Raw genomic sequence first — 11769 nt, 5'->3', positions numbered from 1 at the left:
AAAACATAACTAGAAGTGGATCTCTTGGTATCAATGCAACTAACATAATCTAAATCAGGGTAGTCAATCGCCTCCAAATCATCAGTTCAATTGTACATGAGCATGGAGTCCTTTGTTCCTTAAAGATATTTCATTACCTTTTTTGCAGCTCTCTAATGATCAACACCTAGATTACTCTCATGTCTTCCCAAAACTCCAACAGCAAATGAAATGTCAACTCTGGTGCAAACCTAAGCATATATAAGGCCCCTAACAACTAAAACATATGGAATATTTTTCATGTGTTCCCACTCAAGATCATTCTTCAGGCAGTGACTCAATTCAAGTTTATCATCCTTCATAATGGGAGCTGCACTTGGAGAACAATTTCCATGTTAAACCTCTCTAAAACTTTGTTGATATAGATCTCATGAGACAAACCCAAAATGCCTCAAGATCTTTCTCTATGGATCTTAATGCCTATGACATAATATGTCTCTCCCATATCCTTCATATCAAAGTTCTTTGAGATAAACTATTTCACCTCATATAGCATACCCTGATCATTAGCCACTAGCAAAATATCATCTACGTATAAAATAAGAAAACAAATCTTACTCCCACTGGCCTTCTAGTATATACAATTATGTAAATCATGCAAGTTTTGATGATACCAAAAAGAATTTGCTTAATAATGATTGTCATCATAAAAAAGGGATAGAATGTGAATCATGCAGGTTTTGATGATGCCAGAAAAAATTTATTTGATAATGGTTGTCATCATCAAAAAATTAGAGAATGTAAATGTATGAATACAGGTTTTGATGATGCCAAAGTATAAATCAAATAAGATTGTTTCAAGAAACATTCAAGGATAAGCAAAGAGAGATTGCTTCAAGATTAATTCAAGGTCAAGCAAACAAGATCAAGAAAAAGATAAGGTCTTAGTTTATTTATTAAAAGAATCTCATTGGTTGATAAGTTTTGGCCTCAACAAATTATTTTCAAACAGCTCAAAGGTGCTGGTAATCGATTACCAGGCATTGTAATCGATTACCAGAGACAATTTGCAAATGGGTTTTTCAAAAAGGGTTTTGAAATTTGAATTTTGAATCTTGTAATCGATTACCAGATGTTTGTAATCAATTACTAGTAACGACACTTCAGAAAACACTTTGAAAAGTCATGACCTTTCAAAATATAACTGTGTAATCGATTACCAAAAAACGCAATGCATTATACTCCACTAAAAATGTTTTTATTATATTATTTCATTTCCTTAAATATTAAATTAGTGGTAGATTGTTGAAAAAATATTTTCTTATAATTTGAAATTTAAAATTAAATTAGTGGTAGATTGTTGAAAAATATTTTCATTTTCTTATATTTTCTTTATCAATTATGTTTTTTAAAGATAAAATGCTTTTAGAATTAGTTTCCATGAAAAACTAAAAGCATCCCACTACTTCCATTCTTGTGTTATGAAACTATCTTTTATTTGGTCAAATTCCTTTGTGAATGTTACAAGTCTTTAAAATTAGGAAGTTTGTTGTTTGGTTTTTATTTTCTATTTTTAACGTTATTGTTGCAAGTATTTTGTTGCTACATGTAGGTGACTGGTTGACTCTATATATGTAGCTCCTTGCTAAAAAAATAAATAAATCAACATGTGAAAATACAACACACAAAGCATTAAAATGAACACTTGGGTGAAGCTTTATAGTCTGCATGTCATATTCTTAATAGAGTACCTTATAAAAAAAATTGAAAAAAAACCTTATAAGCTACGGAAAAAAAGAGAATCAAATCTGAAATATCTTAAAGTGTGAGGATGTCTAGTAAAGGTTAACATCATTATTAATAAGAAAAGACAAATTGGACCAAAAACACTTGATTGTTTGTTGGATATTCTTTGCATAATTCTACTTATAGATTCTTGGGTGTTAATTTAGAAGTGTCTGAAATTTCTAATGATACTATTATGAAATCTAGAGATGTCACTTTCTTTAAAAATGTTTTTCCTTTGAAAAATAAATGTCTAAATCTATTTGTGATACTTCTTGTTCTAATTTATCATCTTATAGTAATGTTAATAAGGACATTGTTTTTGAACCTAAGAGAAATAAAAGATCTAAAAAGGTTAATGATTTTGGTTCTGAATTTTGCTCTTTTTTACTTGAAGATGATCCTAAAACTTATGGTGAGGCCAAGAGGTCTATTGATGCACCTTTTTAGAAAAAAAAATTATTAATGATGAAATGAGTTCTCTTAAAACTAATAAAAATTGGATTTTTGATTCTGATGAAACAAAATTGACAAGTGGTTATGTCTTTACTTTACCTGGTGGTGCAGTATCATGGAAATCTGCTAAACAAACTATTATTTCACGTTCTACCATGGAAGCAGAAATTATTGCTTTAGATACTGCTACTAGTGAGGCCGAGTTTCTTAAAAATTTGTTATGTGATTTGTCATTATTGAATAAGCCTATGCCTCCTATTTTAATGCATTGTGATAGTGAAGTTGATATATCTAAAGTTACTAGAAAAAAATTTAATGAAAAAAGAAGACACTTAAGAGTGAGACATAAGTCTATCATAAATTTGATTTCTCATGGTGTCATTTCTCTTGACTTTGTTAGGTCAAAAAATAATATTGTGGATCTGCTTACAAAAGGATTGGCACGTCAACAAGTACTTGAGTCGTTGAGGGAAATGAGACTAGAGCTCATTATTTAGTTACAACAATGGACGCCCGTCTCTGTGTAATTGGTGATCTCATGAATGGAGTTCGACAGGTAACAACGAAATTGCTTGTTGACTAAAGTACACCAAAATAAAATTTTACGAAGTTGTTCCGTTTCTCATTCCTATGACAAAGTGTATTATAAATTGTGACAATATTATGATTGAGGTATTTATATATGTGTATTTTTGGGGGGGGGGGGGGGGGGGAATACCTCTTAATGAATCCGATGACAATTATTGTAGGGGTGGGGGTCACAAACCACTCTTTGAGGATTCACCCAGTGAGTGTCGTGGTGGGACTGTCATTGTGAGATATGGGCTAATCTCTAAGTGACACTCACGATATAAGATACATGCACAAGGCCGTGTAACGCGTTACCATTGATTAGAATCTAAATGAACATCAATATTGTAGGGATTGTGTACTAAAGTCTGGTTAAAGAAAGTGTAGTTCAAGACAATTAAATCAATACATTTTAAGTTCATAAACACTAGATATAAGGCTCAAAACCCGGAAGGTTCCTTATACCAAAATATAATATCCCATGCTCTTTCTTTTACGTTTCTATACAAATTATTATTATTTTAAAAAAAATTAAAAATTTAAATTATGTGGGGAAATGTTAGTAGATAATTGTTTTATAATTTAAAATTTATAAAAATATGTTACTCATACTAATTCTGTTTTTATAAAATAAACTATTTGTTTTAGGGTCTGTTACGTAAAATTAGAATGTCTATCTTTCCTAAGATTTTGCTTTAATGGGTCAATACAATTTGTTACGTTTGTCTTGATATCGGTAAGTTGTTATGTTTGTTTTGATAAATGATCAGATTTTTGTTGTTGCATAAAGGAGTTTGTGCCCATATATATCTTTTTCCTCCTCTCTAAAAAACACAAGAAAAAAAATAATTTTGATTTCTTTCTTTCTAAATTTTTCTCTTCATTCTCTTATAAAATCTTATTTTTGAAAGCAAAGACATTGATGTTCAAAAGGTTCGAGGATTCTTTCGCTACACACAATCGAAACCAACGGGTTATCGTATCTTGAAAGATGAGTGTAATTAGATTTTCTTACCCGTGAGGCGTTTTCTCTCTTGAATTATTTCCTTTATGCTTATTGTATAATATAATATATTGTTGATTCATGTTGAAGTTATTTTCCTACTGTTGTTTAGTTTAAAACTTTATATTTTCTTTTCATTTATTTATTTTATTTTATTTTAATTTCCTAACAAAACAACCAGCATTATGATCTCTTTCAGCTGTTAAAAAAAATGTTTCTAGCGTGTTTGGTTTCACTCTATTATGCTTTGAGTGTCAATAGTTTTCACGTGGACTTTTGTTTGAAAATCCAAACACATTGCATCAGGACCTATATACCAGTCATTACGGTTACAAGCAAAATGATTGGTCAACTTGAATACAATAAATACTCATACTCGTGAATTGCATTATTCTGTCCTTTACCATTCACACTATCTCAAAAAAAGACAAACTATCTGAATCTGAACTATAGTACATCAATAGGAGTAGTATTACAGCATGAACTGGGAGTCACACAGAAAAAAAAAAAAAAAGAAGAAGAAGAAAAAAGTATTACGGCATGAACAATAAAGATAAATAAAAAAATGTAGACAGGAATTAAAGAAATGAAGGAATCAAATCAATTAACCTGAAACTTATTTTCCAACTATAGTATTTTTTTTTCTTGTGAATTATTGCCAAGAATAAGGGAACAAAATGAGATGCAAGTGTGCTTGGGTTACCGTTCAATTCAAAGTAACCCATGTTTTTATGGATTCACCAAGTGTTGTTACTTCTCCGTTCTGTGCATTGGAATGCGCAAACAAACATTTAGTGCCTCTCAAACAATAATTCAAATACACACTTAGTGTCCTTGGCCAGGGCTTGGACCTGAGTCCTTCATCTCACCAAGGGTCTCACTGTTGGTAAATTTGTGACCCTCTCCTCCGGGGCTAGGACCGAATTCTTGATTCCACCAAGGGTCTGGCTGTTAGTAAATTGGTGACCTGGCCCCCCGGAACTAGGACCAGAGTCCTTAATCCCACCAAGGGTTTCACTATTGGTGAACTTGTGACCCACACCTGGACTTGGCCCAGAATCCTTCATTGCTCCAAGAGATAACCAATCAAAGAAATCCACCACTTCCCCTCCAGTGACTGATTTTTCCGTCTCAATGATACTCAATGGACGGGCTTCTGAGCCCATGAAAAAAACAAAGTTCACCAATAACATGAGAACTAGTAAGGCCTGAGTTTTCATCATTTTAATGTTAAAAAGGGAAAGTGAATTGTGGTGTCTTTGGTTTGGGAATTTGAGAGACAAAGAGAGAGAAAGAGAAGGAGGGATTTTAATTTGTGTTTGATGTTTGTGAAGCATGGACACCTTTTTATAGCGAGGGAAGTTGTCGACTAAAATGAATTTAGCATGCACATTCAAATGTGGAATATGACCAAAAAATTGTGTGTATATTTTTTTCTATTGGATTCAAACTTCAAACACGATGAGTATATGTTTTTTTCTCGCGGAGGAAGCAGCTTAGGAGGTTCCGAAAGATAATAGTCAATTTGGATTTTAGATTTAGAGAAAGGTTTGCATCACAATATTCTTATTCAAGAAAAAGAGCAAGAACGACTTAGAAAATGAAAGAAATTACGGGTCCAAGTTGTGTAAGTTGGTAAATAAAACTCTTTTCCTTGGTGCCCACTGCTTTGGATTTGTTGGGACTTGGGAAGTTAGTATATGCTGCTTCAAGTCGAAGACCAAGACTATATAGTAACGTAATACTTGAAATTCAAAGACCCAAACGAAATTAGCACGTTGGAATTTGGATTATATATGGGTGTGTTAACATTAACTCACTGATTTTTTTTAAATATGCTAACAAATTAATTATAACTGCAACTAATCTTAAAATATACATACTCCTTTTAAATAATAAGTGAGTATACATGTATAAATACTTATAAAATTTATTGATATACATCCATTTCTTTCAGAGAAGAAACATAACAAAGTATAACTACAATTGATCTTAAAATACATATGGGTATGGGTGTAAGTTGTTAATGTACTTCTTAAAAGAACCAAGTAGATGTAGGTTGGTATATCCCATACAACAATAAATTTAAACTGTACATTAATAAAAAAATATTTTTTTAATAAAGTTGAATTCATGGAAAGTTTTAATGTCTAAGATGTAGCTTCTGTCATGATTTGAAAGAACAAAGAAAATTCAATTTGAGTCTGCTAAATAATTGAGTGTAAATGTGTAACATAAGAAAATGAAAATATATGCGGAAGAAAAGAGGGGAGAGGGCTGCGTTCACAGATGTTGCAATGACCAGTCAAGGAATCGTCTGTACTCTATTAAAGGCAAATCCACGTCACAACAAACACGTCACTGGGAGTCGCTGTTGACACTAACATAATTGCTAATGACACTACTCTCGTAATTGCCTTTTGGTTGTATCACAAAATTATCCTTTTAATGGAAACACATGGGGAACGTGTTTTTGTAAATGGGAGGTAAAAAAATAAAATACAATATAAATATGATTTGGTTGTACAAGTGTGTAACATAATTATGTTTTAGTTGTATTTTTTCCCACCCATATAGGCAACAAAATCATACTTCCATTCTTGAGTTGGAAAAAAAAAAAGAACTGAAATACGATTTTATTGTATAGTCTAGGCAAAAATATCAATTGGGATCCCTTTTACAAATTATTTATCTAAATGGATCTGTTCTAAAATTATTTACTTTGTGGGTCTGTTTTTTTTATTACAATACGCTTCTCCGTTGGATGCGTTTCCCATAATAGCAACACATGACATGACGTGACTAGGTGGTAGGGAAGGTGGGACAGGGTTAGGAAGTGTTGGTCTGCTAGGCGCGACCAGACGTGCTGGTCTACCAGACACTTCCTTCCACGCTTCCCTATAATAAATAATTGAACTCATTTTTCAAAAATATACCTACCATAAATAATTAATGTTGTCAACAAACAATAATATAAAAAATATATTAACATAACATAAATTATTAACCTAAAATAAATTAACATCAACAAATTACTCAAAATAAATTAAATTAATGTGAGAACAAATTATTACTTCGCACACTCATGATGCAAAATAATCGGCATTTATTTTTAACGTCTATGTAAATTTTGCCTATTAAAAAAATATACAAACAACATAAATATTTATGAGCTGAACTAATAATAATAATATTAAAATACAACACAAAATAATTAAATATGTGGTGGACATAAAAACTACTACAATAAATAATTATTGTCATCAACAAACAAATATAACATATATAAACACAACATAATTATAACCAAATATTAAATTATTAAGTTATAAAAAATTACTATTTATCACACAAAAAATATAAACAAAATTACTATTTCATTTTATCGTCCGTATCAATTTGTCTATGCACCTACAAAATATAATCATTATTATCATCAACAGAATAAATATTAAATAATGCTATAATATATTGAAGATAAAAACATTTACTAGTTTTGAGCAAAATTTATAACCGGTATAACGCACTTCAACAATGATACATACAACAGCAAGGAGTGAGACTCGGCTGAGCGTAAACCACTTCAACGATTTCGTAGTTCAAATGGAACGAAGGAGGAGGAGGGATTTTATGGGAAAGCGTGGAAGGAAGTGCCTGGCAGACCAGCACGTCTGGTCGCGCCTAGCAGGCCAGCACTTCCTAACCCTGTCTCACCTCCCCTGCCACCTAGTCACGTCATGCCATGTGTCGTTATGACAGGGAACGCGCCCAATGGAGAAGCACATTGTAGTAAAAAAATAGACCCACGAAGTAAATAATTTCAGAACAAACCCATTTAGGTAAATAATTTGTAAAAGGGACCCCAATTGGTATTTTTGTCGTATAATCTACGCTAAAATCATACTTCTCAAACTGAATCGTATTTACCTTGTTGGTCTTGCAACCCTTGCTCTCCCCAACCCTTCCTCCCCTTCCCTACAACCCCAACCCTTCCTATTAGACCAAACCAAAACATCCCTAAACCAAAAAGATTAGCTGTAAAATTAATCCAATCTTAACATGATGCTCTCGAGTCATGATAAATTTGTTACCATTTATTAGGAAAACAAGATATAAAAAATCCTAGAAAATAGTGAAAAGTGGTTAAATTGTATAGATGATGTTGAAAACACTAATAGTACTAATTTCAATCAAGAACAATTAGATAAAAAAAAATGAAGATAATTGCTACAATTATTTATGATCTCACACAATGGAAGAATACCCATGAAAAATATAGTAATTTAATGATAGAAAATGGTTTGAGTATATATATGATGATAAATAATATCCAAAATTTAGGCCTTAATTTGCTGGAAGGACCTCCCTTAGAGTGTTACTTCCATCTTTGGGCTGATTGTATGAGAATTAAGCTCCCTCGTAGGGTAGTGTAAGGTCTCTTGTATCATCTCCGTATATAAAAAAAAAGTAAAATCAATTCAAATTTTCATTAATATAAAACTTATTTATTGATATTTTGTTTTGTTTTGATATAGAACTAATTTATTGATAAAAAAATGATAGATAATTGAATGTGATTAATTTTTATATAACTATAAAATTAATTTTGATAATATCAATTTCATGAAATCAAAGAAGTTTGTATAATCAAATGAAGTTACGTAACAAAATCCAAATAAAAATAATAAAAAAATGTTTTTATAAAAAATAACTCATACGTTATTTCATTATAATCACTTTTATGAAGGGGAATCAAACTCGTAACTTTTCTCTCTCTCTCTCTCCTTCTTTTACAACTCAATCAACCTTAGAACTCCTAAATCAGTTTCTTGTTATTTTGTGTTGAGTTATAGAATTATGTTTTCACCCAAAAAAAATTATATAATTATGCCATTTTAAATTTTTAATATATGAATAATTTTTACTATTCCCCCCAAAAAAAAATTGATCAAGCTCTGTCACTAATTACAACATGGATGATTATTAAGGATTATATAAAATACATAGATCTATAGTTGATCTTGATCTAAGCATTCTTTGACAATGGTTGCAAGATCTTTGTAGTTATTCATCACAAAAACAAATAATGACATTGTGGTTCTTCCTCGATCGGAGTTTCTTTATTCCTCAACTGGACTTTCGTAATTCTTCAAATAAGGAGAAGAGAAATTTTGTACGAATGCTCGGTATATTGGGGACCATAGTCTTCTTATAACATGTTAACTTAATAGGATTTTCATTATCCCCTAAAAGGTTAATACTGACTATGTTCATTTAATCACATATCATTTTATTTAGTAGTCTAACGAGCTTACTTCATTTGAGCTCATAAAATAAAGCCCGCTAATGATAAATAACTAATATAATTAATTGTCTTATAATATTAGTCCATATTAATTATTGGAATACAAAATTTCAACAATCTTTCTCATGGGCTACATATTGTAACAATTATATCACAATTCCTTTGATGTGCATCCATATGTTATTTATCTTTAGACTTTCATATTGACAATCTAATCCATCTCATGTATCAATAACAGAATCATTGTGACTTTTGTCACTACAACAAATGTGACTAGATCTGAATGATCACCACATCAATACACTCAATAACATAGATCAATATGGATGAGTAGCATGGAAATTACATGTAATGTGATATGAGTCATGTCTATTTCCAATTGGTCCAACTTAAGTCTTTAGCAAGATCAATCTTAAGTCCTTAAGTACAATTTAAATATTGCACATAAATAAGCAAGTTTCATAATAAACTTATATTCCATAATCTTTATTTATGTAGAAAATCAAATATATGAAACCTGAATCCAAACATAGAACATAAAGACTCCCACTAAACCAAAGCAACAACTCACCATATGAGCAATATATATGTTCACGCTTTAAGTGTCAACCATTAGTTAGTGGGTTAACTAACATATTGTATTTTCCTATATATGTTCTACAAAAACATCTTTATTTTTTGAATTCTTTCTTTAACTACTAAATTCTTTGTGTTAATAACGTTTGACCTGGTTGAACTCTTATTATTGTTGAAGTATAACACTACCAAGTTATTGTCACAATAAATACTTAATGACATCTTAATGTTTGTAAAATTAGGCAAGCCAATGACAAAATTTAGTAGTCATATCATATGGTTCGATGCCTCAAATCCATCATCATATTTAAACATGTATCCTAATGTGTATTCTTTACTATTTATGTATTTTACAAAATTAGAGTCAGAATACTTTATGATTTCTAAACTTTCATATTTCTAATATGCAAACATGTAGTTTCTTGTTCTCTTCAAATAGTGCACTGCGTGCTTTACTACCTTTCTAGTACTGCATATTATGATTACTTATATATCTCCTTAGGACTCCCACTAAAAAACTATGTTAGGACAAAAACAAACTTATGCATACACAAGACTCTCCATAACTAAAACATAAGGAATTATTTGCATCTATTTTTTTAAGATTAATAATGAGACACTATTGAGACTAACTTATCTCCTTTAGCAATGAATGTATCTTTTGGTTTACTATCTTTAATATTGAATCTATCCAAATTCGTATTGGTATTTGTAATTATAAAACTATATCACGACTATCAAGATGTCATCAACATATAATACCAAAAAGATAAATTTACTCCTACTAAATTTTTGGTATTCATAATTGTCAACCAAATTCAGCTCGTAACCATAAGAGATGATAATTTGATGAAACTTGTAATACCATTGGTGAAAATCCTACACGTCATAGATGGATTCCTTTAGTTTACATATCATAAACTTTGAATCACCTTAACAAAGTTTTATGGTTGTACCATATTGTTTCATCAATGTTGTCATTTAGAAACATAGTCTTTACATCCATCTAATGCAACTTTAAATCAAAATGAGTTATAGTGCCATTATATTCCTAAGAGAAAGTTTCTTTATAATCAATGTCTTCCTTTTAAGTAAAGCTTTTGGCAACAAAACGAGCTGTGTATATCTCAACAGTACCCTTCAAATCTCTTTCGATTATATATTTAGATTTTCAACTCACGGGTTTCACACCTTCAAGCAATTCAACAATATTCTAAATGTCATTGTCAATCATCATTTTTATCCCATCATTCATGGCATCAATCCATTTATCCACTTTTAAGAGTTAGAACATTGTACGACTTAACCAAAGTTGATTAAATCTTCTTCAACCTAGTGTCATATTCATCTTCTTAAAAAAAGCATCAAAATAATCCAAAATTTCACTTCTCTTTTCTCTAGTAGATATTATAAATAACACTTCCTGAGGTTGTTGAGTTTAAACTATAAGTGGGGCTTGAGGAGGAATCTTAATATTGTCTTATCCTTGAATGATGTCATGAATAACATTGTTATTAATTACCAGATTTGTTTCTTGAACAATGGAAAGTACAAAGACTTATTCATTGTCAATAACAAGGTTATTTTTTAAAGACAATACTCATTATGTTTCCTTTTCCTCCAAACTCAACTTCCCCAATGGATCTTGCATTTTCATCTCAAATAAGGATCTTGTAGTAGGATGGTAAAACTTACACTTGCGAGAATGTTCAATGTAACCAACAAAGTAACAACTAATTATCTTTAAGTCGAACTTACCTTTATGCGACCTATAAGGCCTTGCTCAACTAGACATCCTCAAATATGATGTTCCTAATGGGGGGTTTTCACAGTCCACAACTACAAGGTGTGGTTAGCAGCTGGTTTACTTGACACCCTGTAAAGGATATAAACTACAATCTTTAATGTATTTTCCCTAAAGTGACTTTGGTAAAGAAGAATCATACTTCTTACCATATCCTTAAGATTTCACTTTGGTCATTTTTAAACTTTGTTCATAATGGGTTTGTCCAACATTGTATAGCATAAAAATTTCATATTTATTGAAAAAAAAGTGCAAAGGGCTCTAGATGTTGTTCAACTTATTTGTCATATT

The 11769-nt window shown here is 30.8% G+C and overlaps 1 pseudogene; it reads right to left on the bottom strand.

The window, feature by feature from the left end:
* Positions 1-4166: 4166 nt before the first annotated feature.
* On the bottom strand, positions 4167-5127 carry LOC114392796 (annotated as a pseudogene).
* Positions 5128-11769: the final 6642 nt, after the last annotated feature.

The sequence above is a fragment of the Glycine soja genome, chromosome 17 (genome assembly GCF_004193775.1).
Source record: "Glycine soja cultivar W05 chromosome 17, ASM419377v2, whole genome shotgun sequence".
NCBI lineage: Eukaryota > Viridiplantae > Streptophyta > Magnoliopsida > Fabales > Fabaceae > Glycine > Glycine soja.
Note: the sequence above shows the minus strand (reverse complement) of the source record. Positions and strands in the feature narration are given on the sequence as shown.